Raw genomic sequence first — 27871 nt, 5'->3', positions numbered from 1 at the left:
TTGTTTTTAATGTAGAATTTCTCATTGATTTCAGTTTAGCTGGATTTTTTTTTTATTTGTGAACATTTTAGTCTGCCAATTAAGTAGACTAAATTAAGTATTGGTGAGATTAATTTAGTATAGCTCTTAGAGAGCAAGCGCACAGGTCAACAATATTATGATCACATTCTGTTCTAATTAACATGTTAATACTCACGACAGTTACCGAGCAACAATAGGATTATTTTAACATGAGCTGTAAAACATATTCAAGGTTTAACTTATTATGACATCGAAGTAAGTAGGAAAAAAAAGAACACAAACATATCCATTAGTCAAAATCAAACCCTAGATACATAAACAGAGAGGGCCACATGGCATAAACAGGTCATCTAGCATCAGTGTTTGTCATTAACTATGACCCAGAATGGAAAAAAAAGGACAGAATAATTAATATTAAGATAATGTGTGTGGGATGGTTGAGTGGCACATGACCTTAGTGATGGTAGGGATGAAAAGCCTTTTTCCTCTAGGTCAAAAGCAAACACATTGTTGCTTCTGCTTCCACTGCCTGCTTAGTAGTGCTGTCAAGAGTAAGAGAAGCAGAGTGAAACTGATAAATACTGGCCAGTTTCATTCTGCTGCTCCTGCTGGGTCATGGGGAAAATGTTCAGTGCAGCTGTTCAAGGATAGGAATAATGCTCTAGTTGCTGCTGGGGGTGCTCTAGGAATAGAGAGGTGAGATCAATTACCCTATTTAATGTCAGGAAAATTACAGACAAAAGACCCTCAGTTACACTTATGAAACCCCATTGGCTTAGGTTAAGTTGCATGGGTATAATGAAGGCATCACTAGACTAAAGTACTTGTGACTATGCTGCTTAATGGCAAAACAAGGGGGACATGGCAAAATCCAAATGTCTTCAGTATGCTTCTCTCTAACTCATGTCAAAATTTAACTCATCTGGGAGTCAATCAGGAAAATCAGCTATCCTTACAGTACATTGAAATAATGAAAAACAGTAACTACAGCAGAAGATCATCCCCGACCATGTAGGATGGGTGTGACAAATTTAGAGTCAGGAGGAGGATGGTGACAGCTGGCTAATAAGGATGGTGATAGTTGGCTACTAAATAAGCTTTAATACTTTGGATACAAATAAATAGACCCTTACCAAATTCATGGTCCATTTTGATTCATTTCACAGTCATAGGATTTTAAAAATCATAAATTTCATAATTTCAGATATTTAAATCTGAAATTTCAGTGTTGTGACTGTAGGGGTCCTGACCCAAAAGGGAGTTGGGGGGAGTCACAAGGTTATTGTAGGGGGTCATGGTATGGCCACCTTTACTTCTGTGCTGCTGGTGGTGACAGCGCTGCTTTCAGAGCTGGGTGGCCAGGGGGTGGCGGCTGCTGGCCAGGAGCCCAGCTCTGAAGGCAGCGCTGCTACCAGGAGCAGCGCAGAAGTAGGGATGGCCTGGTCTGGTATTGCCACTCTTAATTCTGCGCTGCCGCCATCAGAGCTGGGCCCTCGGCCAGTAGCCGCCGCTCTTCATCCACCCGGCTCTGAAGGCAGCGCAGAAGTAAGGGTGGCAATACTGCATGGTCCCCTTTTGGGTCGGGGCCACGAGTTTGAGAAATGCTGGGCTCCCCCATGAAATCTCTATAGTATAGAGCAGCGGTTCTCAAACTATGGGTCAGGACCCCAATGTGTGTCATGTCCCCATTTTAATGGGGTCGCCAGGGCTGGTGTTAGACTTGCTGGGGCCCGGGCCCAAAGCCGAAGCCTGAGAGCTTCAGTCCTGGGTGATAGGGCCCAGGGTTACAGGCCTCCCACCTAGGGCTGAAGCCTTTGGGCTTCAGCTTTGGCCTATTTCTCCCCCTGAGCTTGGGTGGCTCAGGCTTCGATTCAGTGTAGTAATTTTTGTTGTCAGAAGAGGGGTTGCAGTGCAGTGAAGTTTGAGAACCCCTGGATTAGGGGTATGGAACAGCTTCCATAGGAGGAGAGATTAAAAAGACTGGGACTGTTCAGGTTGGCAAAGAGACAACTAAGGAGGGATATGATAGAGGTCTATAAAATCATGACTGGTGTGGAGAAAATGAATAAGGAAGTGTTATTTACCCCTTCATATAACACAAGAACTGGAGGTCACCCAATTAAAGTAATATGCAGCAGGTTTAAAACAAACCAAAGGAAGTATTTCTTCACATGACGCACAGTCAACCTGTGGAACTCATTTCCAGGGGATGTCATGAAGACCAAAAGTATAAGTGGGTTCAAAAAAGAATTAGATAATTTAATGGAGCATAGGTCGCTCAATGACTATTAGCCACTATGGTCAGGGATACAAACCTATGGTCTGGGTGTCCCTAAGCCTCTGATTTCCAGGAGTTGGGACTGGATGACAGGGGATGGCTCATTCTTTGTTTTAACAATGACAATTGTTAAAAAAAAATTTTAAAAGGAGATATTTAGGAGAAATATTTCCCATGTGTAATTCTGAAGCCTGTCTATCAAGTGTCAAATATGCCTGTGATTAGCTGTAGAGAAACCACTGCTGCACTGTTTGCCAAGGTCACCAGGAAACCCATAATTCATCCATCACTTTGCACTTCCATCCAAGGATCTCAGTATGCTTTACAGACACGCTTGACTTAAGCCTTGCAGTCCTTACCCGTGAGGTAGGAAAGCGCCATCCTCATTGTACAGCCGCTGAAACTGAGACTATGGCGACACTACAGAGCTTACAGCCTGGGCCGCTACAAGCTCTCTAGTGGAGCCACTCTGAGCCGGGAGAGAGCTCACTCACTGACACCGCGCCCTCGACACCGGCACTTAGGTTTGTGTAACTTATGTCACTTGGGGAGAGGCTTATTCACAGCTCTGAGGGTACGTCTACACTACGGAATTAGGTCGAATTTATAGAAGTCGGTTTTTTAGAAATCGGTTTTATATATTCGAGTGTGTGTGTCCCCACAGAAAATGCTGTAAGTGCATTAAGTGCATTAACTCGGCGGAGTGCTTCCACAGTACCGTGGCAAGCGTCGACTTCCGGAGCGTTGCACTGTGGGTAGCTATCCCACAGTTCCCGCAGTCTCCGCTGCCCATTGGAATTCTGGGTTGAGATCCCAATGCCTGATGGGGCTAAAACATTGTCGCGGGTGGTTCTGGGTACATATCGTCAGCCCCCCGTTCCCTCCCTCCCCCCGTGAAAGCAAGGGCAGACAATCATTTCGCGCCTTTTTTCCTGAGTTACCTGTGCAGACGCCATACCACGGCAAGCATGGAGCTCGCTCGGGTAACCGTCACCCTATGTCTCCTGGGTGCTGGCAGACGCGGTACGGCATTGCTACACAGTAGCAGCAACCCCTTGCCTTGTGGCAGCAGACGGTACAGTACGACTGGTAGCCGTCATCGTCATGTCTGAGGTGCTCCTGGTCGCCTCTGTGAGGTTGATCAGGAGCGCCTGGGCAGACATGGGCGCAGGGACTAAATTTGGAGTGACTTGAGCAGGTCATTCTCTTTAGTCCTGCAGTCAGTCCTATTGAACCATCTTATGGTGAGCGGGCAGGCGATACGGACTGCTAGCAGTCGTACTGTACCATCTTCTGCCGAGCAGCCATGAGATGTGGATGGCATGCAGTCCTTCTGCACCGTCTGCTGCCAGCCAAAGATGTAAAAGATAGATGGAGTGGATCAAAACAAGAAATAGACCAGATTTGTTTTGTACTCATTTGCTTCCCCCCCTCCCCTGTCTAGGGGACTCATTCTTCTAGATCACACTGCAGTCACTTACAGAGAAGGTGCAGCGAGGTAAATCTAGCCATGTATCAATTAGAGGCCAGGCTAACCTTCTTGCTCCAATAAGGACAATAACTTAGGTGCACCATTTCTTATTGGAACCCTCCGTGAAGTCCTGCCTGAAATACTCCTTGATGTAAAGCCACCCCCTTTGTTGATTTTAGCTCCCTGAAGCCAACCCTGTAAGCGCCCCTCCCAGCGTCAGAGCAATGGCAAACAATCGGGCATCTGAGAGTGCTGTCCAGAGCAGTCACAATGGAGCACTCTGATGGGGCTAAAACATTGTCGCGGGTGGTTCTGGGTACATGTCATCAGGCCCCCGTTCCCTCCCTCCCTCCGTGAAAGCAAGGGCAGACAATCATTTCGCGCCTTTTTTCCTGAGTTACCTGTGCAGACGCCATACCACTGCAAGCATGGAGCCAGCTCAGGTAACCGTCACCCTATGTCTCCTGGGTGCTGGCAGACGCGGTACGGCTTTGCTGCACAGTAGCAGCAACCCATTGCCTTCTGGCAGCAGACGGTGCAATACAATTGGTAGTCGTCCTCGTCGTGTCCGAGGTGCTCCTCGCCACGTCGTCTGGGAGCGCCTGGGCAGACTTGGGCGCAGGGACTAAATTTGGAGTGACTTGACCAGGTCATTCTCTTTAGTCCTGCAGTCAGTCCTATTGAACCGTCTTATGGTGAGCGGGCAGGCGATACGGACTGCTAGCAGTCGTACTGTACCATCTTCTGCCAGGCAGGCAAGAGATGAGGATTGCTAGCAGTCGTATTGTACCATCTTATGCCAGGCAGGCAAGAGATGAAGATGGCTAGCAGTCGTACTGTACCATCTTCTGCCGAGCAGCCATGAGATGTGGATGGCATGCAGTCCTTCTGCACCGTCTGCTGCCAGCCAAAGATGTAAAAGATAGATGGAGTGGGTCAGAACAAGAAATAGACCAGATTTGTTTTGTACTCATTTGCCTCCTCCCCTGTCTAGATCACACTGCAGTCACTCACAGAGAAGGTGCAGCGAGGTAAATCTAGCCATGTATCAATCAGAGGCCAGGCTAATCTCCTTGTTCCAATAACAACGATAACTTAGGTGCACCATTTCTTATTGGAACCCTCCGTGCAGTCCTGCCTGAAATACTCCTTGATGTACAGGCACACCCTTTGTTGATTTTAGCTCCCTGAAGCCAACCCTGTAAGCCGTGTCGTCAGTCGCCCCTCCCTCCGTCAGAGCAACGGCAGACAATCGTTTCGCGCCTTTTTTCTGTGCGGACGCCATACCAAGGCAAGCATGGAGGCCGCTCAGCTCACTTTGGCAATTAGGAGCACATTAACCACCACACGCATTATCCAGCAGTATATGCAGCACCAGAACATGGCAACGCGATACCGGGCGAGGAGGCGACGTCAGCGCGGTCCCGTGAGTGATCAGGACATGGACACAGATTTCTCTGAAAGCATGGGCCCTGCCAATGCATGCATCATGGTGCTAATGGGGCAGGTTCATGCTGTGGAACGCCGATTCTGGGCTCGGGAAACAAGCACAGACTGGTGGGACCGCATAGTGTTGCAGGTCTGGGACGATTCCCAGTGGCTGCGAAACTTTCGCATGCGTAGGGGCACTTTCATGGAACTTTGTGACTTGCTTTCCCCTGCCCTGAAGCGCATGAATACCAAGATGAGAGCAGCCCTCACAGTTGAGAAGCGAGTGGCGATAGCCCTGTGGAAGCTTGCAACGCCAGACAGCTACCGGTCAGTTGGGAATCAATTTGGAGTGGGCAAATCTACTGTGGGGGCTGCTGTGATGCAAGTAGCCCACGCAATCAAAGATCTGCTGATATCAAGGGTAGTGACCCTGGGAAATGTGCAGGTCATAGTGGATGGCTTTGCTGCAATGGGATTCCCTAACTGTGGTGGGGCTATAGACGGAACCCATATCCCTATCTTGGCACCGGAGCACCAAGCCGCCGAGTACATAAACCGCAAGGGGTACTTTTCGATAGTGCTGCAAGCTCTGGTGGATCACAAGGGACGTTTCACCAACATCAACGTGGGATGGCCGGGAAAGGTGCATGATGCTCGCATCTTCAGGAACTCTGGTCTGTTTCAAAAGCTGCAGGAAGGGACTTTATTCCCAGACCAGAAAATAACTGTTGGGGATGTTGAAATGCCTATATGTATCCTTGGGGACCCAGCCTACCCCTTAATGCCATGGCTCATGAAGCCGTACACAGGCAGCCTGGACAGTAGTCAGGAGCTGTTCAACTACAGGCTGAGCAAGTGCAGAATGGTGGTAGAATGTGCATTTGGACGTTTAAAGGCGCGCTGGCGCAGTTTACTGACTCGCTTAGACCTCAGCGAAACCAATATTCCCACTGTTATTACTGCTTGCTGTGTGCTCCACAATATCTGTGAGAGTAAGGGGGAGACGTTTATGGCGGGGTGGGAGGTTGAGGCAAATCGCCTAGCTGCTGGTTACGCGCAGCCAGACACCAGGGCGGTTAGAAGAGCACAGGAGGGCGCGGTACGCATCAGAGAAGCTCTGAAAACCAGTTTCATGACTGGCCAGGCTACGGTGTGAAAGTTCTGTTTGTTTCTCCTTGATGAAACCCCCCGCCCCTTGGTTCACTCTACTTCCCTGTAAGCTAACCACCCTCCCCTCCTCCCTTTAATCATTGCTTGCAGAGGCAATAAAGTCATTGCTGCTTCACAGTCATGCATTCGTTATTCATTCATCACACAAATAGGGAGATGACTACCAAGGTATCCCAGGACGGGTGGTGGAGGAGGGAAGGAAAATGCCACACAGAATTTAAGCACAGCACTTTAAAAGTTTACAACTTTAAAATTTATTGAATGACAGCCTTCTTTTTTTTGGGCAATCCTCTGTGGTGGAGTGGCTGGTTGGCCGGAGGCCCCCCCACCGCGTTCTTGGGCATCTGGGTGTGGAGACTATGGAACTTGGGGAGGAGGGCGGTTGGTTACAGAGGGGCAGCAGTGGCAGTCTGTGCTCCAGCTGCCTTTGCTGCAGCTCAACCATACACTGGAGCATACTGGTTTGGTCCTGCAGCAGCCTCAGCATTGAATCCTGCCTCCTCTCATCACGCTGCCGCCACCTTTGAGCTTCAGCCCTGTCTTCAGCCCGCCACTTACTCTCTTCAGCCCGCCACTTACTCTCTTCAGCCCTCCACCTCTCCTCCCGGTCATTTTGTGCTTTCCTGCACTCTGACATTATTTGCCTCCACGCATTCGTCTGTGCTCTGTCAGTGTGGGAGGACAGCATGAGCTCGGAGAACATTTCATCGCGAGTGCGTTTTTTTTTCTTTCTAAGCTTCACTAGCCTCTGGGAAGGAGAAGATCCTGTGATCATTGAAACACATGCAGCTGGTGGAGAAAAAAAAAGGGACAGCGGTATTTAAAAAGACACATTTTATAAAACAGTGGCTACAGTCTTTCAGGGTAAACCTTGCTGTTAACATTACATACATAGCACATGTGCTTTCGTTACAAGGTCGCATTTTGCCTCTCCCACCGCGTGACTACCCCCTCAACCTTCTCCCCTCCCTGTGGCTAACAGCGGGGAACATTTCTGTTTAGCCACAGGCAAACAGCCCAGCAGGAATGGGCTCCTCTGAGTGTCCCCTGAAGAAAAGCACTCTATTTCAACCAGGTGACCATGAATTATATCTCACTCTCCTGAGGATAACACAGAGAGATAAAGAACGGATTTTGGTTGAATGCCAGCAAACATACACTGCAATGCTTTGTTCTACAGTGATTCCCGAGTACGTGTTACTGGCCTGGAGTGGTAAAGTGTCCTACCATGAAGGACGAAATAAGGCTGCCCTCCCCAGAAACCTTTTGCAAAGGCTTTAGGACTACATCTAGGAGAACCGCAAATGCCAGGGCAAAGTAATCCTTTCACATGCTTGCTTTTAAACCATGTATAGCATTTTAAAAGGTACACTCACCAGAGGTCCCTTCTCCGCCTGCTGGGTCCAGGAGGCAGCCTTGGGTGGGTTCGGGGGGTACTGGCTCCAGGTCTAGGGTAAGAAACAGTTCCTGGCTGTCGGGAAAACTGGTTTCTCCGCTTGCTTGCTGTGAGCTATCTACAACCTCCTCCTCATCATCATCTTCTTCGTCCCCAAAACCTACTTCCGTATTGCCTCCATCTCCATTGAAGGAGTCAAACAACACGGCTGGGGTAGTGGTGGCTGAACCCCCTAAAATGGCATGCAGCTCATCATAGAAGCGGCATGTTTGGGGCTCTGACCCAGAGCGGCTGTTCGCCTCTCTGGTTTTCTGGTAGGCTTGCCTCAGCTCCTTCAGTTTCACGCGGCACTGCTTCGGGTCCCTGTTATGGCCTCTGTCCTTCATGCCCTGGGAGATTTTCACAAAGGTTTTGGCATTTCGAAAACTGGAACGGAGTTCTGATAGCACGGATTCCTCTCCCCAAACAGCAATCAGATCCCGTACCTCCCGTTCGGTCCATGCTGGAGCTCTTTTGCGATTCTGGGACTCCATCATGGTCACCTGTGCTGATGAGCTCTGCATGGTCACCTGCAGCTTGCCACGCTGGCCAAACAGGAAATGAGATTGAAAAGTTCGCGGTTCTTTTCCTGTCTACCTGGCCAGTGCATCTGAGTTGAGAGTGCTGTCCAGAGCGGTCAGAATGGAGCACTCTGGGATAGCTCCCGGAGGCCAATACCATCGAATTGTGTCCACAGTACCCCAAATTCGAGCTGGCAACGTCGATTTAAGCGCTAATCCACTTGTCAGGGGTGGAGTAAGGAAATCGATTTTAAGAGCCCTTTAAGTCGAAATAAAGGGCTTCATTGTGTGGACGGGTGCAGGTTTAAATCGATTTAACGCTGCTAAATTCGACCTGAAGTCCTAGTGTAGACCAGGGCTGAGTGACCAAGTTATACTGACATAAAGGATAGTACAGGAACTCCTCACTTAACGTCATCCCGGTTAATGCTGTTTCGTTGTTACGTTGCTGATCAATTAGGGAACAGGCTCGTTTAAAGTTGTGCAATGCTCCCTTATAATGTTGTTTGGCAGCTGCCTGCTTTGTCCACTGCTTGCAGGAAGAGCAGCCTGTTGGAGCTAGCTGGTGGGGGCTTGGCACCAGGGTGGACCGCCAGCCCCTGTATCAGCTCCCCTAAGTTCCCTGGGCAGCAGCTGCCCAGCAGGCTATCAATTGCCGGCAGTTCAGCTGTCCCTTCCCCCACTGCCATGTGCTGCTTCTGCCCTCTGCCTTGGAGCTTCTCCCCGGAGCCTCCTGCTTGCTGTGCAGGGATTAGAGGGGAGGAGGGGTGCTGATATCAGAGTGTCCCCCTCCCCGGGGTCCTGTCTCCCGCTCCTATACCTCTTATCCACAGAGTAGTGGGGGACACGACAGGGCTCAGGACGGAGAGAGCTTACGGGCAGCAGCTGCTGTCTCAACTTGCAAAAAGAAAAGGAGTACTTGTGGCACCTTAGAGACTAACCAATTTATTTGAGCATAAGCTTTCGTGAGCTACAGCTCACTTCATCGGATCCATACTGTGGAAAGTGTAGAAGATCTTGCTGATCTACTTAAAAAGGCAGTGTACTTAGCGTGGGGATAGTGTACTTAAAGGGGCAATGCACGTCTCTCTCTCACACTCCTGGTGTGTGTCTCTGTCTCTCTCCCCCCGCACACACAAATGGTGTGTGTCTCTGTCTCTCTCTGCCATGTGTCTCCTCCCTCCCTTCGTGCTGCCTTGTATAGCGTGAGGCTACATTAACGTGTTAACCTTGAGGGCTTAAAATTTATACTGCGTGGTGTGTGTGTGTGTGTGTATTTCGCCAGACAAAAGACTATATGTTATATAAAGATTATAAAATATAGTCTTATCTGGCAAAAAAAATTTCCCTGGAACCTAACCCCCCCTATTTATATTACTTCTTATGGTGAAGTTGGATTCGCTTAACATCGTTTCGCTTACAGTAGCATTTTTCAGGAAGTACAACGTTAAGCGAGGAGTTACTGTATAGACATGGGATTCTCAAACTTCACTGCACTGTGACTCCCTTCTGACAGCAAAAATTACTACAGGACCCCAGGAAGGAGCACCAAAGCCTGAGCCTGCCCAAGCCCCGCCACCTCAGGCAGGGGGCCAAATCCAAAGCCCGAGGACTTCAGCCACAGGCAGGGGGGCCTGTAACCTAAGCCCTGCCACCCAGGGTTGAAGCCCTTGGGCTCGGGCTTTGGCCCGGGGCAATGGGATCAGGCTCCAGCCCTGGCAACCCCATTAAAACGGAGTCATGACCCATTTCTCGGTCCTGACCCACAGTTTGAAAATCACTGCCCTAATCTTTTCTGTTGCCCTTCTCTGTAGCTTTTCTACTTCTAAAATATATATTTTTGAGACAAGGCAACCAGAACTGCATACAATATTCAAGGTTTGAGTGTACCGTGGATTTATATAGCGATATTTTCTGTGTTCTTATCTATCCCTTTCCTAATGGTTCCTAACATTGTTAGCGTTTGTGACAGCCACTGCACATTGAGCAGATGTTTTCAGAGAACTATCCATGATGACCACAAGATCTTTCTTGAAAGGTAACAGCAAATTTAGACCCCATTAATTTGTATGTATAGTTGGGATTGTGTGTTCCAATGTGCATTACTTTGCATTTATCAACATTGAATTTCATCTGCCATTTTTTTGCCCAGTCACCCAGTTTTGTGACATTCCTTTATAACTCTTCACAGTCTGCTTTGGACTTAACTGTCTTGAGTAATTTTATATTGTCTGCAAACTTTGCCACCTCTCTGTTTATCCCTTTTCCCTGATAATTTATGAATATGTTGAACAGCACTTGTCCCCGTACAGATTCCTGGGGAATTCCACTATTTATCTCTCTTCATTCTGAAAACTGACCATTTATTCCTACCCTTTGTTTCCTGTCTTTTAACCAGTTACTGATCCATGACAGGACCTTCCCTCTTATCCCATGACAGTTCATTTTGCTTAAGAACCTTTGGTGAGGGACCTTGTCAAAGGCTTTCTGAAAGTTCAAGTACACTATATCATAGAATCATAGAATATCAGAGTTGGAAGGGACCTCAGGAGGTCATCTAGTCCAACCCCCTGCTCAAAGCAGGACCAATCCCCAACTAAATCATCCCAGCCAGGGCTTTATCAAGCCTGACCTTAAAAACCTCAAAGGAAGGAGATTCCACCACCTCCCTAGGCAACCCATTCCAGTGCTTCACCACCCTCCTAGTAAAAAAGTTTTTCCTAATATCCAACCTAAACCTCTCCCACTGCAACTTGAGACCATTACTCCTTGTTCTGTCATCTGCTACCACTGAGAACAGTCTAGATCCATCCTCTTTGGAACCCCCTTTCAGGTAGTTGAAAGCAGCTACCAAATCCCACCTCCTTCTTCTCTTCTGCAGACTAAACAATCCCAATTCCCTCAGCCTCTCCTCATAAGTCATGTGTTCCAGACCCCTAATCATTTTTGTGGCCCTCCGCTGGACTCTTTCCAATTTTTCCACATCCTTCTTGTAGTGTGGGGCCCAAAACTGGACACAGGACTCCAGATGAGGCCTCACCAATGTCAAATAGAGGGGAATGATCACATCCCTCGATCTGCTGGCAATGCCCCTACTTATACAGTCCAAAATGCTGTTAGCCTTCTTGGCAACAAGGGCACACTGTTGACTCATATCCAGCTTCTTGTCCACTGTAACCCCTAGGTCCTTTTCTGCACAATTGCTGCCGAGCCATTCAGTCCCTAGTCTGTAGCAGTGCATGGGATTCTTCCGTCCTAAGTGCAGGACTCTGCACTTGTCCTTGTTGAACCTCATCAGATTTCTTTTAGCCCAATCCTCCAATTTGTCTAGGTCCCTCTGTATCCTATCCCTACCCTCCAGTTTATCTACTTCTCCTCCCAGTTTAGTGTCATCTGCAAACTTGCTGAGGGTGCTATCCACGCCATCCTCCATATCATTAATGAAGATATTGAACAAAACCGGCCCCAGGACCGACCCTTGGGGCACTCCGCTTGATACCAGCTGCCAGCTAGACATGGAGCCATTGATCACTACCCGTTGAGACTGACGATCTAGCCAGCTTTCTATCCACCTTACAGTCCGTCCATCCAGCCCATAATTCTTTAACTTGCTGGCAAGAATACTGTGGGGGACCATATCAAAAGCTTTGCTAAAGTCAAGGAATAACACGTCCACTGCTTTCCCCTCATCCACAGAGCCAGTTATCTTGTCATAGAAGGCAATTAGATTAGATTAGTCAGGCATGACTTTCCCTTGGTGAATCCATGCTGATTGTTCCTGATCACTTTCCTCTCCTCTAAGTGCTTCATTATTGATTCCTTGAGGACCTGCTCCATGATTTTTCCAGGGATTGAGGTGAGGCTGACTGGTCTGTAGTTACCCGGATCCTCCTTCTTCCCATTTTAAAAGATGGGCATTACATTAGCCTTTTCCCAGTCATCCAGGACGTCCCCCGAGCGCCGTGAGTTTTCAAAGATAATGGCCAATGGCTCTGCAATCACATCCGCCAACTCCTTTAGTACTCTCGTTCGCAGCACATCTGGCCCCATGGACTTGTGCTCATCCAGCTTTTCTAAATAGTCCCGAACCACTTCTTTCTCCACAAAGGGCTGGTCGCCTCGCCCCCATGCTGTGCTGCCCAGTGCAGTAGTCTGGGAGCTGACCTTGTTTGTGAAGACAGAGGCAAAAAAAGCATTGAGTACATTAGCTTTTTCCACATCCTTTGACACTAGGTTGCCTCCCTCATTCAGCAAGGGGCCCACACTTTCCTTGACTTTCTTCTTGTTGCTAACATATCTGGAGAAACCCTTCTTATTACTGTTAACATCTCTTGCTAGCTGCAACTCCAAGTGTGATTTGGCCTTGCTGATTTCACTCCTGCATGCCTGAGCAATATTTTTATACTCCTCTCTGGTCATTTGTCCAATCTTCCACTTCCAATATCCACCAGATTGCTTTTGTCCACGTTTGTTGACCCCCTCAAAGAATTCTAATACATTAGTGAGGCATGATTTCCCTTTACAAAAGCCGTGCTGACTCTTCTCCAACAAATTGTGTTTATCTCCATGTCTGATAATTGTGTTCTTTACTATAGTTTCAACCAATTTGCCTGGTACTGAAGTTAGGCTTACCTGCCTGGAATTGCCAGTGCTGCCTCTGGAGCCTTTTTAAAAAAATGGACATTACATTAGCTACCCACCAGTCATCTGGTACAGAGGCTGATTTAAGTGAGTATTACATACCAGTTAGTTCTTCAATTTCATATTTGAGTTCCTTCAGAGCTGTTGGGTGAATGCCATCTGGTCTTGGGGACTTATTACTGTTTATCAGTTTATTACAAAACCTCCTCTACTGACATCTCAATCTGGGACAGTTCCTCAGATTTGTCACCTAAAAAGAATGGCTCACGAGTGGGAATCTTTCTCACATCCTCTGCAGTGAAGACTGATGCAAAGAATTCAATCAGCTTCCCTGCAACAGCCTTGTCTTCTTTGAGTGCTCTGTTTGCACCTCGATCCTCCAGTGGTCCCACTGATTGTTTGGAAGGCTTCCTGATTAACATCTTTTTGCTGTTAGTTTCTGTCTTCTACAGTTAATTCCCTCTGGAGTACCTGGCATTTGCCACTGGTGAAAGACAGGATCCTGGGCTAGATGGACCATTGGTCTGACCCAGTATGGCCATTCTTATGTAGTCTGCAGAGGACAATGGAAGTATGAGCAGTGATGTTCCATGGGACAGCTGTTATCAATACAAAACTACCAGTAAGTGTGCTCCTCACTCACCCCTTACTTCATACACCATAACTTTCTCTCAAGAACCCACACTCTTCTCTGAATCCACAAGTGGAAAGAGCCTAAGCTTGCAAAATGGATGAGTTCTAACTATGTGGCATTCACCTCCTTTCTCCAGTCCTCATGGAAACCCCTTTATGGCAGGATTGGGACTTTAGGAGGGAAAGCACTGAGTTCCTCTGGATTCTCTCAGCCAAACCTACAGAGAAGCTGCACAAGTTAACACAGCTACAGACTATATTTATTCTGTTATTTTCCGGAAATCCCCTTTGAGGGAAGATGCGTTAATTAGGAGAGGAGAGAATGGGCTCTTTGTTATTTATCATTAATGCTCTTCCTTGAATCGTCTGGTTGGACTCTGACCTTGTTCTACCATTCATGTGTCTCTTTGTCCATCTTCCTCACTCTCAACTCTGTTCCTGACATTTTCCACTGTTTCCCAGCAACATGAACTTTTCAATAAAAGTAAATACAATTAATAAACTCATACTATCACTGCAGCAACTTCAACCCAAGTTAAGTGAGAATTTGTAGAGCTCCCTACTTGCATGAACTGTTTCATTCACTTTGGTTTCTCATATTTATGTGATGTGGTCCTCACACATGCATTTATTTTCTCCAGTTTGTAACATGAGTCCAGTTAATCCAGCCATTCCTTTGTGTGGGAGAGATGGCTGCATTCTGTTCCCTAGTTTCAAAGCTGTGAGCAAGAATAATCTGTGACATATTCCAACTGGAATGTCTTTTTTTAAAAGGAGTTTTTGGCAACATTCCCAACACAGCAAGTGCAGGATCAGGATCTGATTTCACTTTTAGTGCTGGAAGTATCTGGCTATTATGGAGAGATGGCAGCAAGAGTTAAGGTTTACCTAGTTTTCTGTTATAGTCTGATTTTCACACACACACACAGACACACACACTAATCGGCCTGCAATTTCTAATCTGTTTTCCTTTACCAGAGGAGAATTTTTTTAAAGGTTTGAGGGTAGTTAGACAACATGTTTATCAGATATGAAAGTTCACAAAAATTATATGTTTATATTTTGGAATTTTTCCCTACCACTTTTCTACCAGTTTCATCACGCCAAAATCTCCAGATGTGGGTTTTGTATTGTCCTGCCTGAGGAATAGGGTCAGTACAACAATAGTATTTTGTGCAAGTGTGCTGGGATAAATTTTGGATGTATTTGCTACATTTGATCCAATCCAATGAGAAGTCCTGGCAGTTTGTAAAAGTCTGCAAATAGTACTGGATGCGCTTCAGAAGGATTGCAGCCCCAGACTGCCTATATCAGAGCTGGGCCGGTATTTTGGAGTTTGACATGTTTGTAGATAAAAGCACCGCAAAACTACTGCGGGGATCCTGCTACTGTTGTGGAGTTTGCTACTTGGAATCCCTGTGGTAGTTATAAACCCTAGATGGATTCCTGAAGTGATTATAAACCTGCAAGGACCCATGAGGAGTTTTGCACTACAATAATAGTTCACAAATGTAAAGAGAAATACATTCTAATCCCAGCTTCCGGAAATGCTAATACACAAAAGAGTTAAAGAACCATTCATAAAATGGGTTTTAAAGAGCCCAAAGAGATTTCCAGATCAAAAAATTCTGAGAAACTGGAATTAAATTTGTAAATATGTATTAACAACTTCGGAGGAAAACTTAAAAAGAGTATCGTAAAGAAATCAGAAAGTGAGGAAATTCAAAGTTAAAGATACACTTAAACCCTCTTCACCCAAAAGCTAAATATTTGGTAATATAGAAACACATGTTAAGGTAGCCTTACGTCTGCCCCTTCCTCACCATGTCCTGAGACCAATTCTTCTCAATGCACTTCAGGAGGAAGTCCAATGAAGTCAGTAGGGTTACACAGTCATAAAGCTCATGCAGATGAGAGCAGAATGCTCTGCGAAAGGTACATGCTAGTGTATAAATATCTCAGCACATTCAACCACTAGCTAACAATAATATACTTTGGCAATTTGGAGACTCACCCTGTCACATTGGCTATGGACAGTGAGAAGCCCTTGTCCTGTAGCTGCAGACATCTTAAATTGGGCCCACCATGGTTTAAACAAGTTGGTATGCGTAGCTGAATCGTGAGAGCATACGGGCTTTTTTACAGCCACAGCCTCAGGCCAGCTGGACTTGTTTACAGTGGGATAAAAACTATTTATTAAGATTGAGATCTTAATGAGCAATCACCATTTTCCACATACTTTGCCATGACCTGTCACAAATGATTACTTTCTCAATATATTTATTAAAGTGAAAGCAGCAGCAGCAGGAACACAGCGGGAAAGGGAAAATGATTACGAAACAAATAAGTGACTGAGTCAAAGGGTTTTATCTGAATACGTCAGGCACTTGATTTTCTGTCAGTGCTAAAGGCAAGCAGAACTGGAATAGTTTTCTTTTGAGACTATTCACTCTGCCATTTGATTATAAACATTAGATAAAAGCTCGACTCCATTGCAGAATGACAATTTCACTTTGTTCTGCCAGAATCTTTCTCGCTAAACAAACACATGTAAAGAGCAAATTCAGATAGCATACAATGGAAGCTTGCTTGCAACCATAACTATACAATCATGACTCTGCCCCCATAATGAGCTTGTCATGATTATAAAACTTCCTTTTAAATAAGACCTCTAATAAGCCCTAGAACTCAAAGACTTAACAAACAGGCTTGGTTGAAAGTATTAATCAAAATAAGATGAAAATCTTTGTTCTGCACACACAGAGAAGTTAGATAAAAGCAAAAATACTCTTGCCATAAGGCTGTAATGTAACACTATTATTTCTTAGAATTCAGAACAATAATGCACAAAAACCCCACAGCAGAGAGACACACAAAGCAAGCTGCTCCCTAAAACAGAGAGGCACAACTCAGCCCACTTTACTCTAGACTCTCGCTCTGCAAACTGACTGCTGCTAGGCCCAAATTGCATGCTTCCTTACAGTGCACCTAGCCTGCAAGCAGGACCGGGAAACCCTTCCCTGAGATTTAAAGTGACAGATTAAAATTGTAGCACAATTTTTATTCCACCACAATCTGCTTCTCCATAGTCTGGATTGAATGATGACATTCTGGGAACTTTTTTCCATATTTTTGTGTGTGTGAACTTAGCTCTGGTAAAAGGTGCTGGCCTATGTGAAACCCATGAAAACAGTGGAGCTCCAAAGGCACCTCCCTCACAATGTGGGGAAAGGACCACAAAAACAGGGGCTCGACTAGCTGACAGGCTTTCTCAAATATTGAGAAAATAGATCAAGAATGGAGTTAAAGGGTCAAAACAAGGAATCCAGAAGGGGGCATCCAGGAAGGAACCCCAGATAGAGCCCACGGCTCCAAGCAAGTATCAAGGCAGGTAAAATCAAACTGCTTCCTCTGCTTCTAGTCTGGATACTGAACAGTTCATATTCTTGATTAGTGTCAGAGCACCCTAATAAACTAGAGAACTGAACGGGTGGGACAGTATCAATAGGGCAGTGTGTCTACAGTAACCATGCCGCTTAGGTTGTAGTTTTGCCCCATATCCTCACTTGTGCTGCACTACACTGCTGTGGTTGCACTGGGTATCTATCCCACAGTTTCCAGCACAACTACAGGGTGTGATGCAGCGGCTTGTGGGAGATTTCAAAAGGCTTTCTGGGAACCCAGCAGAAATGTGGGAGGTCAAGCTCCCATGGGCTCCTTGAAAATGTCTCTAAGTCCTTGTGACTAGATAAGAGGCTTTACACCACTTTTGTGCTCCCACAAACCTGGGCCAGCTATCTCCCCGTCCAATTGTCCAGTCAATGCCCCTTTTACTCCAGCCATGGCTCCATACTGCTATGGGCAGGAGGGGTGTCTCTGTGCCACTGGAGGACCCCCTCCTATAGTTGGCTACACCACCTTTTAGCTGCTTTGTCAAACAGTTTATCGATTGCTTTAACCCTAATGACTAAGGATACGACTTAATCATGAAGGTCACGGATTCCGTGACTTTAATGGACCTCCCTTATTTCTTTAGCTTCAGCTGCAGTGGAACGGCTTCCGGCTATCAGTCTGTTCTCTCCCCTCAGCAGTCAAGCCTCACCCCCATATTAACAGACAGGTCACGGGCTTCCGTGAATTTTTGTTTATTGCTCGCGACCTGTCCATGACTTCTACTAAAAATAACCGTGACAAAATCTCAAACTTACTAATGACTCATACAAAAGTTGGAGTGGCTGCCACTGTTTTAATCTGCAGCTCAGCTAGAAGGCAGGCTAGAGTTCATACATATTTTCCAGAATGCATTTTAAAGAGTTAAGGAAATCCCATAATCCTCCTCTCACCTAAAAGCAGATTTTTTTTTATAGATTCAAGATCAGAAGGGACCACTGTGATCCTCTGCTTTGCCCTCCTATATACGCAGGTCATTGAATTGTCCACAGAAGCTGGAGTAAAGCATGTCTTTTAGAAAAAGATCTCTTTGGCTTTTGTCCCTAGAAATAAATGGTGTTGACCATTAAAACACTCTCTAGTGTGAAGTCTCCATATTTACCAAACAGTCTGGGAACTGGGCAAAAAGTCTTGATAAAGTTCCAATAAAAACATTTACACCCAGCAATGTAATGTGATTCTTGCCATTTCCACAGCCCTTGGTGCCATGAACCTGCCTTCAGCACAAAGCTCCTTTCCCAAAAAATTACTATTTCCATTGGCATCCATTCTGTATTAGCCATCATTCACCATAACACAAATGGATGCATTTCTGGATGTTTATTGAAAATGATTGTAGTACAGTGGTGCCTAGAGACCAGAAGCCCACTGGTATGCAATACTACATACTGTACAAACATATAACAGAGACAATCCCTTCCCTGAAGAGCTTACCACCTCCGTGTAAGACTGCAGACAAAAAGATGGATCAAACAGACAAATGAGAGAGACCAAGGAAACAATGAGATGATACTGATCAGCATGAAAAAGAGTAGTCACAGCAAACCACCTGCCTCGCCATTGTTGAGTTCTTTCTAGTCCTCACAGCAGAGAAGGATTTTAAGGAGTACTCTGAAGGAAGGCATGGAGGTGGCTTTGCAGCTATCTACAGGGAGCTCCTCCCATGCATAAGGGGGCAGTATGGGAGAAGGCACCAAGATACATGAAGGACAAATTAAAAAATGGGCGATCACAACTGGCATCATGGAGTCTTCCTAACAAAGTGTAAATATGAATTACTGGAAGGAAATTAGATCATGTAATACAGTTCTACTTAGGACCTAAGGGATCTGTTCTCATCTTGCTATCCAGGGATTTATGCATGTAAAGTCCTGTGCATCAAGACACTTGTAAATTGCTTTGTGTTTCAAGCAAGTGTCTTGCGAGTACAAGGTCAGTCTTCTTTGACATCCTGTTCCCCTCACCGTGATACAATGGGTCAGATTCTCTACTGAAATAGGCCCCTTTGCAAGGCTCAGGCAGAATAAAGAGATAGTATCCGGCTCTAAATTGCCAGCAGGAAATTCTCCTGGCATAGAAGAACTCCCCACTACTATAAAGCTGGTGGGAGCCCTATGCCAGCTACTCCCCAAGCCCATCACCAGCAAAGGAATGTTTTAGAAGAAGGAAGGGAGCATGCTGGAGTGGTACTTTGCTACATCTATCCTCTAGGAGACTCAATACCATTGGTGTAAATGACAGCAGCTCCGCAGGTCCTCCCACTCTCATTAGGACAAGAGCAGACCATCTTTCAAGCTCAGGGAGCCATAACCACCTTCTCTACCCACCCACACACTACCCCCTCACATCTCCTCCCCATCCCCTTGCATGCTGAGCAGACATCAGCCACAGGAGAGGCTCACTGTGTCCTCGGAGCCTGGGCTGAATATTCAGCTGAATACAGACTTGACTCAGCTGAGGGGAAGAACCACAAAATTGCGGTTTGCAGTTCTTTAGTCCTGGGGCAGTTCTATGCTGTCCCTGTCCCCAGATTATGATGATGACCCTCTGGATGCCATTATCCTGGCAGAGGCATAGGGTACTCTGACTGTGTTTCCTTCCTCTCTGTAGTGCAAAAGGAGGTGTAGGATGGAAGGAAATGGTGTAGATCCAGCTCTAGAGCAGTCAATGATTCTTCAGGTGAATGTTCTGGTTAGCTTTAGGTCCCTGGCTCTGCTGGAACGGAGTAAAGGTGACTTAGCATGAGCCAGGATCCAGCCCATTGTATTCCTTTTAATCTAGTAATCAGCTGGTAAAGGCCACTGCAAAACTGTATGGTTAAAATGCCACTTCCCACAAGAGTTATAGTGTCACAATGGTCATTCATGGTCTGAGGGCCGGAAGCCTTAGCCTCGCTCTTGAATTCAGCAAAACTCTGGATAGATCAAATGTATTACTACAAAACCAAGGGTCTGACCATTTATCGTCTTTAAATGTTTTAGGGAACACTATGCAGAGGTGGGGGTGTTAATCCCAACATGCTGCCAAATTACAGGTCCAGTAATTGGATGTTGCCTCTCCATCTTCCCCCTGCAGGTTCAGTGGATTGCATTTGCAGCTGTGTTCTGTACTTTCTGTTCTCGACTGCTGTGTGATTCTGCTAAGCAACATTAAACAGCTGCTGAGTTCCATGCCAGAGGTGGATCCGTTTCAGTTGTGGGTGAACTGATCCATTTCTATCCCTTAACCTTCTTCACAGAGATGTGGGTTCAGTAGGCAATTATACATCACATGACAATTTTTCAGCAAATGGACGAAATTACTGATGAACTTAGCAGAGGCTGTTACTGGAAGAGGAGATGTCAATCGAGCTGTTTGAGAACTATTTTGAGCCAACAATGGCCACCACATTTGCCTATAGAGTAACTGCACTATCAGCATCACTCAATACACTGCAAAACAGCTTTGGATACCTGGAGAAGGAAGGGTGTTGCATACAAATAAATTCTAGTCTAAAATAGCAGACAATACAATCCCAAGACTGGCTGGCACAGTTTTCTATTGGACAACTCAGCTAGAAGGTGCACTATATTGCAGTGAGGAGACGATGACAGAGAGAACAAACCACACATGACAGATGTTAGCCATGTTGCTTAATGCAAGACTGGAGGGTGCTCAGAAGCCGTGGGGATGAAGCCGGTTTAAAAACCTACGCAGGACAGAATGCCTTTAAAAATTCATCAAAACTTTACATTCCGACTGGTGCATTTCAGGACGGGAAACAATTTCTTACTCTGGTTCAGCTTTGACTTACGGTTTACTACATGCTTCAGCTGAGGCATGTAGGTAAGACATGTCATGGAGGGGTTTCACCTTTCAATTAATGGCATTATCATGACAAACTGTATTTAAAAGCCATAAAAATATGTGGGGGGTAGTTATTTAACACGCATGTAATTGCTCATGTAGGGTGTTAAAAAAATGAAAAATAATAGTATTAATAAACCGTCTGATTGAGAAGAATTCCAAAGGTGCATTGCAAATTAGTTCCCTGGACAGGAATCACTTTCCTTGCCAGTGAAACACAGCCACCTTTGGAATGGGAAGTGACAGCTGTCCAACTGTGCAAAGCAGCACTTCACAGCAGTTTGAGACAGGAAGTGAAGAATACCAAAGCCAGCTGAAACACAATATGCTTTTTCCCCCTTGCATATTTTTTAAAAAAGCTCCATGATCTATTAGGGCCTGATCCAAACCCTCTAAATCAGTAGGAAGACTCCCATTGAGTCCACTGTGCTATGGATCAGGCACCTCTTTCAGCACGTCATTCAGATGTCATTCAGCATGTCTTTAGTAAAAGTGCATCTGTTTCCTGTGTTATACTTCACTTTACAGATATAAAATGATCTGTATTATTACTGATTCTAGCTATCAGCAAGTCCAAATTCTAGGCTAGTGTGGTGACTAATGCTGGCAGTATTTCAATTTTCTACTGAATTTACCTGGAGCATAAGCAAGATTTTTATATTTCAGAGATCTTATGAGGAGCAGTATACCTACTTTACCTGCTCATGGGGTGCCCACCACAATGGAGCTCTGACCTCAACTGGGGACTATTGCAATACACATGTGAAAGAACAACATCTATAATTCAGCATAAATTGGTGTATCGAATGCTATAGGGGTAGAAGGGCATGTTGTAGCAGGAAAACAACTGACAGAAAGATATAAAAAGTGTAAGTTAATTGCTCTTAGGCAAAATTCTGCTCCCAGTTACATATGTGTAGTAAATCTGAAGTATCTCCATTGAATTTTTAGTGGTTACTCCAGATTTACCTGGATTTAGCTCTGAGTAGAACTGACTGCTTAGCTCTTCCTGCCAGACCCCCTCTCCTTCCACCCTCTCTGAATGTAAGTTATCCCAGTTTACACGGATTTACCATTGTGTAATTTAGATGTCTATTTACATCCTCTCTGTATTTAGCCTTATAATTCTCTTATAACTAGTACAGTTATGCAAGATAAACATGTTTACATAAACGGTCATGATAACTCTCACAAACTCCTGTATTTCAAACACCATGGTATGCATTTTAAACTGGCTTCCTAATGCACTTGTGAATATCACTACTAAAGCTCCACACACACCAATTACATCATTGTTCCCACAATAACTACTATATTTCAAAAAGGAAAAAACAGAGGGAGATTAAAAAAGGTCAAACCTCAAAGAAGTGGCATAAACAAACTATGAGCTGGTGTTAGAGGAGCTAGAAAGTGCTCAGCACTTACTCAGGAAAAACTTTTGGGCATGATCCAATGTCCACTGAAGCCAATGGGGATTTTTCTATTAACTTCAATGGACATTGGATCAGGGTCCTTAAGAGTACTGTGATCATGCCAGCCACATGGTGGTAACATTTAATTGCACTGCTGCACTCACTTGGCTAGAGAAACTTCAAGTGAAAATTTTCAGCTGGTCCCTTATGGATCTAATTAGGTTTTGGAACCAGGCAGCAGATCCACTGGTCCCTGGTGTTACTGACCAACCCACTGAAACTAGCAGAGGCCTGTAGAAACCAGCAGAGACCAGCTGAAGGATTCTAAGAGTTTACTGGAATTTCCACTAGAATAATTCACAGTCATGAATTTCAAAGATAAATATGTTGACCACATCTTTTCTGGTGATACAGTATCTAGCTGTGCTGCATAAATCAGTGACTGGTGACTTTATGGAATTTTAGGTAAACACACAAAAAGCTCTGTTGCCTTCAGCTAAAGAAGTCACTGCCTCCTCTTGGTGGTAAAGTACTTGTCCTGCATCTGGAAGACCCTTGTGATGATAATTCCTAATTACAACTATTCTCTTGACATTTGTTAATGGCATCAGAGATGGCTGATTACTTTGAGGAGTCTGTGATGGACTTGGTCTTTCGTTGTTACCAGAGGCAGGAAGGCACCTGATATAATGTATTTCCTGTTTCAGCATCCATGAAGTTATCAGTGCAGGGTAATATTTCTGTCCCACAAAAGGGCCTTCAGCTTTACTGTTTGCCGTATAAATTGCCATTAAATATAGAAAATAAAAATGAAGCCACTGCAAATGTTTACCGGGATGACATTAAAATAGGGTTAAGAAGCTGTTAAAAATGTCAGTATTATAATTTTGTTTTTAAAATGAATTTGACTTCTCTATTCCCATGAAGTCAATGTTTCCTTGACTGAATCCTATGGCTAGTCAGTCATGCATTCAGTTTTGTGTAAATCATTCCTAATGTACAAGCAGAGCTGTTTATTGGCTAGAAGGAAATAAATGTGTAACTGGGGTTTTTATTCAGGTCTCTTGGCTTACATCCAGCTGAGATAGTAACCCTGCCCCGCTGGACTGTCTGCTTTCCCATCACTCACTTTCTTTATGCTACACATACTAATTTCCAGTTTCAGGTGGGTTTTTTTACTATTTCATAATTAAAATGTCATGACACTTTTTTTTAAACATAAAAAAGAACCAATATGTATCAGGCTTTAATCTAAGGCTGCTGCAATCAGCTCCTGACCAAGCATTTTAATGCTTACGTCTTTTGTCTCAGTGCTCAGCATCTAAATTGTACGCATTAAGGAGAATCATCTTGCACCTCTTATGCACACAATTCTCACTTACACAAGCAATACTGCTGAATTCCGTCTGGACTGGTCACTTGGGTAAGGATTATATGCAGAATAAGGGCTGCAAGAGCAGGCTCTGGACCTACAATTTCCATCTACCATAGAAGTTTTTCTAAAAATTGCTTGAGAAATAATCAAAATCACCCAACTGTTAAATCCCTTTCAAAAAATACCATTTAGTGCAATTCTCAGTGACCTCAAAATAAACAAAACAGACCTAACCTAAAGGAGCTATTCAGACATTTCATTCTGGGAAATCAGCGTCGTTCAGCTGCAGCTCATAAAGACACAGAACAGGCCCAGCATCTGATCTTAATAGGCTGGTTATGAAATACAGTTCTGAGAAAATAAAAAGTGTATCTCCAAATTGGGCTTTGCAGGCAGGTGACGGGGAACCACCCTATCCCTGAATGAAAAGCTGCTGGGTTCTTGATTTGCAACCAGTAAGAAGCTGGTCAGTTTATAAATTGCCACAAGACTAGGAATAGTTTATGGTGATTAAGAACAGAAAACCTTGCCTTTAAATGGGGAGCCCAAGAATTCATAAGATTTTCAAAATGCTCTTTGACAGTTACGGGGTTTGAACTGTATTATCCCCATTAAAAACAAATAAACAACCACCCTCCCCCCCAAGAATTCACAAGATGCTCTAATTGAGACCCCTGGCCTTTCAGACCTTTTTTATATATTGTAAATATAGATTTATATTCAAGGCCAAGACAAAAAAGTTACTCCTAAGTTATTTGCTCTGCTAATGCACACAAACGTTTGTGGTAAATTGACAGGGAGCTCATCTTGATGACTGCTCCGAAAATATTGCCTTAGTCTGTGAAGCAGTACCCTGCGCCTCTTACAGCTGGCAAGAGTTCAAGTGCCGTTAGCATACAATTTTGCTACATATTTACCTGATATTAGTATATACAATAGCGTGGGGACATTGTGGGTTCTAATCTCAGTCACATCAGTGTAAAACTGGAGTTAACATCATTGGCCTTAGTGGAGTTAATCTGGATTTACACTGTGGTAACTGAGGTTAGAACCTGGCATACGGATGATGGCTTATTTTTCATTTTCTGAAAGAAAATTAGTTGAGTAATGATAGTCTCAAACCCCAAGCAAAACTGAGTGGATTCTTACAGTTAACAACGCATACCCTGTTCTTGTGAAGAACAGGGAATTTCCGTTTGGCAATCCCCTTGCACCAACGCCACATCCTTCTTCATGAGAAGTGCGTGCGCAGCCACATGCGAGAGAATTCTGACAGGCCCATCTGCTACGAACATCAGGGGAGTCGCTCCTTTCAACAGTTAACTTAGCTGAAAGAGCAAACATATTTTCTGGAGTAAGAATTTTTTTTAAATGTAACAATCTACAAAATAGAGTCAAGGTGGACGAGGTAATATCTATTATGGACCAACTTCTGGCAGTGGAAGGGACAAGCCTTTGACCAACAGGAGTTGGTCCAATAAAAGATATTACCTCACACATCTGGTCTCTCTCATATCCGATGACCAACACAGCTACAGCAACACTGCAAACAGTCTGTAATGTTCATATTTGCCCAGCTGACAACTAAGATGTAAACACACACCTCAAGAGAGAGCCTTAATTCAAGCCATGGTCACCCTTCACCTCCCCTAAGCCCCACTGGGACATGGTTTGGGGTGGGGGTTTTCCACTTAACAAAGCAAGAAAAAACAAGAATTCCCCAAGGAATGCCTCAGCATGCATCTGAACCAACCCATTTCCAGATTGGCAGCTCCACTGCAGCTAGTGAAAGTGGGAGTTCTAATGTAGACAAGGCATAATTGTCAAAATGCTGGCACCCTGTCTACACTAGAGCTTCCACCAGTGCGGTCACTGGTAAAGCTGCACTGGTGGTGGCAGTGGTGGAAAACGTTAGGGCAAGGAAGCCTCATGGAGCCATAGCACATAGTAAAATAGCAGTGAGCAATATTGACCCATTACTGCCACCAGCACTTCTAATTCACTTTATTCCTTCTCTCTCTCTCTCTTTTAATTTCTTATTTCCTTCAATATTTCTCATTTTTTTCTGATTGCTGCATTTTGCTTACATAAAGTTTTCTTTACCGTCCTTTACTAATACCTGGAGAAGTGCTTCAATAGGTGCTGAGAGCCACCTGCTCCTGCCTTCTTTAGAGAGAATGTAGTTCCTTCCTCCACAGCTGTGACAGGGCCTTGGCAGTGGAACTGGTGTACTTCTGCTGCACAGACACTGCATAATGGATGAACAAGTTCTGCACAACAGAGCCCTACTCTGTGTGAACTCCTAGGCTGGCAGCACGTGAGGGGCAAAGGGGGTGAGATATGGGTGGGATGGGGAAAAGAATAAGTGGAGGCAATAAGGTCCATAACTAAGGTAATCCTCACCCTGGGGGATGGGCATAAAGGCCCTTGGAGGTTACTCCATTTATTGGATTGGAATAACCTGTGTAGAGTAGCTCTCACCTGCTCTGTCCTGGATGGAGAATATTTCCTTGCTTCTGTCACATGCACACTCAGCACTTAGCCTGATTACTCAGGATGGGTGGTGGGCTTACAATTTGGCCCTTCAAGCATTGCCGTTAAGAAGACAGTGACTTGCTAAGGGTATGTCTACATTACAGCGGCTACAGTGGCAAGTTAGGGGGCTGCAGGAAGTAGCGTAGATGCTTCCTACAACAACGGAAGGCATTTTTCTGTTGATGTAGTTAATCCACATCTCTGAGAATTCTTCCATCAACCTACCTCCATCTATAGCGGGGGTTAGGCTAACCTATTATCTCACTGGGCGTGAAATTTTTCAGAGTCCTGAGCGACGTAGGTCAATCTGATTTGTAGGTGTCCACTAGGCCTATAAATGGAGAAATGCCCAGTGAGATGTTTCAAAGCTGTATTCCATGCTGTGTGCATTCTGTGGGTGCAGTATTTGTCTCCAGCATGAAAGCTCTCTTCCAGCTCCGCGCAGCACCCCGCCACAAAGAACCAGGACAGTGCACTAATCAGAATGCCTCTCACTCCCTAGGCTCAGCCAAAGCCAGGAGCACTGACTGCCCAGGAAGGGCTGCCCTCCCAGTACATAAATCCGGAACTACAAGACACATACTCAGCCTCCACAACACACGTTCATTTAATTTTCTTCCCAATTCCTGTTCACAGTGTCTCATTTCAATATAAGGTCTCCTGGACAGGGAGCTTGCCTGCCTGTTTTTGGCCTCAATCCTGTATCAGGGTCCATTAGTGTGGATCTGGTACCTGTGTCAAATCCCACTGAAGTCAATGGGACTCCACATGGGTGTCTAATGCAGAATCAGGGCTTCTGTCTGCAAAGGTTCATACACGTGTGGTGTTGTGAGGCAGGGGGCAGCCCTCTCTACTCACATCCACCACAGAGCGTTCCTTTCCTCTGCTCCATGGGACACGAGTGTGACAGGAGCCTCCCGCGCAGGGCCCACTGCTCCAGCATGTGCATGTGCCCTAAAGGCCACGCCACTAGCAATGGCTGGGGAATGAAGGGCCTCACAAGCAGAAGAAACAGCGGCAGGCTATCCTCCCTCCCTGCCCAAAGATCATCAGCAGCAGGGCCCCTGGCTGCAGCTACTTACCTGAGCCCCTGGCTCTATAGGGACCTTTTGTGGAGCAGAGCCTCGTGCTGCTGGCAATCTGCTCCACATGCTCTCTCCTTCAGCTGTGTGTCATGATGTGGCCAGGAAACCCCAGAGCTGGGCATTGCTGTGCCTTGGGGTTAATCCACCCCTGCTGCTGGATTTGAGGAGCAACATAGATGCTTGCCTTTAAGGCATCCCCTCATCTGCCCTCCCAGCTAGAATACAAACACTGAGGGGACAAAGTTCAAGAACTGAATAAGGAGGAAAACAAAACACAAGTGGAGAATGAAGAGCTGAGTGGTCCCATTTGAACTTGGCTTAGGTTCAAGTTAAGCAGCTGACAGAGAGCTTCTGATCCAATATATTAATGTTAAAAAATGGAAGTGGAAATTATATATTGGGATACTTATTTATAGAACCTGACATCTTAAACTCATTCTGTACCTAGCAGTTCAGACCCAGAAAACTTTCCAACCCAACTTTCCATCTCAGTAGTGTCAAGTTGAAGGTTTCAGTCCATTCTGTTTTAACAGCTGGAATGCTGTTACAAGAAGAGTGCACAATAAA

Source organism: Caretta caretta, chromosome 2 (genome assembly GCF_965140235.1).
Source record: "Caretta caretta isolate rCarCar2 chromosome 2, rCarCar1.hap1, whole genome shotgun sequence".
Taxonomy (NCBI): Eukaryota; Metazoa; Chordata; order Testudines; family Cheloniidae; genus Caretta; species Caretta caretta.
This window is presented reverse-complemented; position numbering follows the sequence as displayed.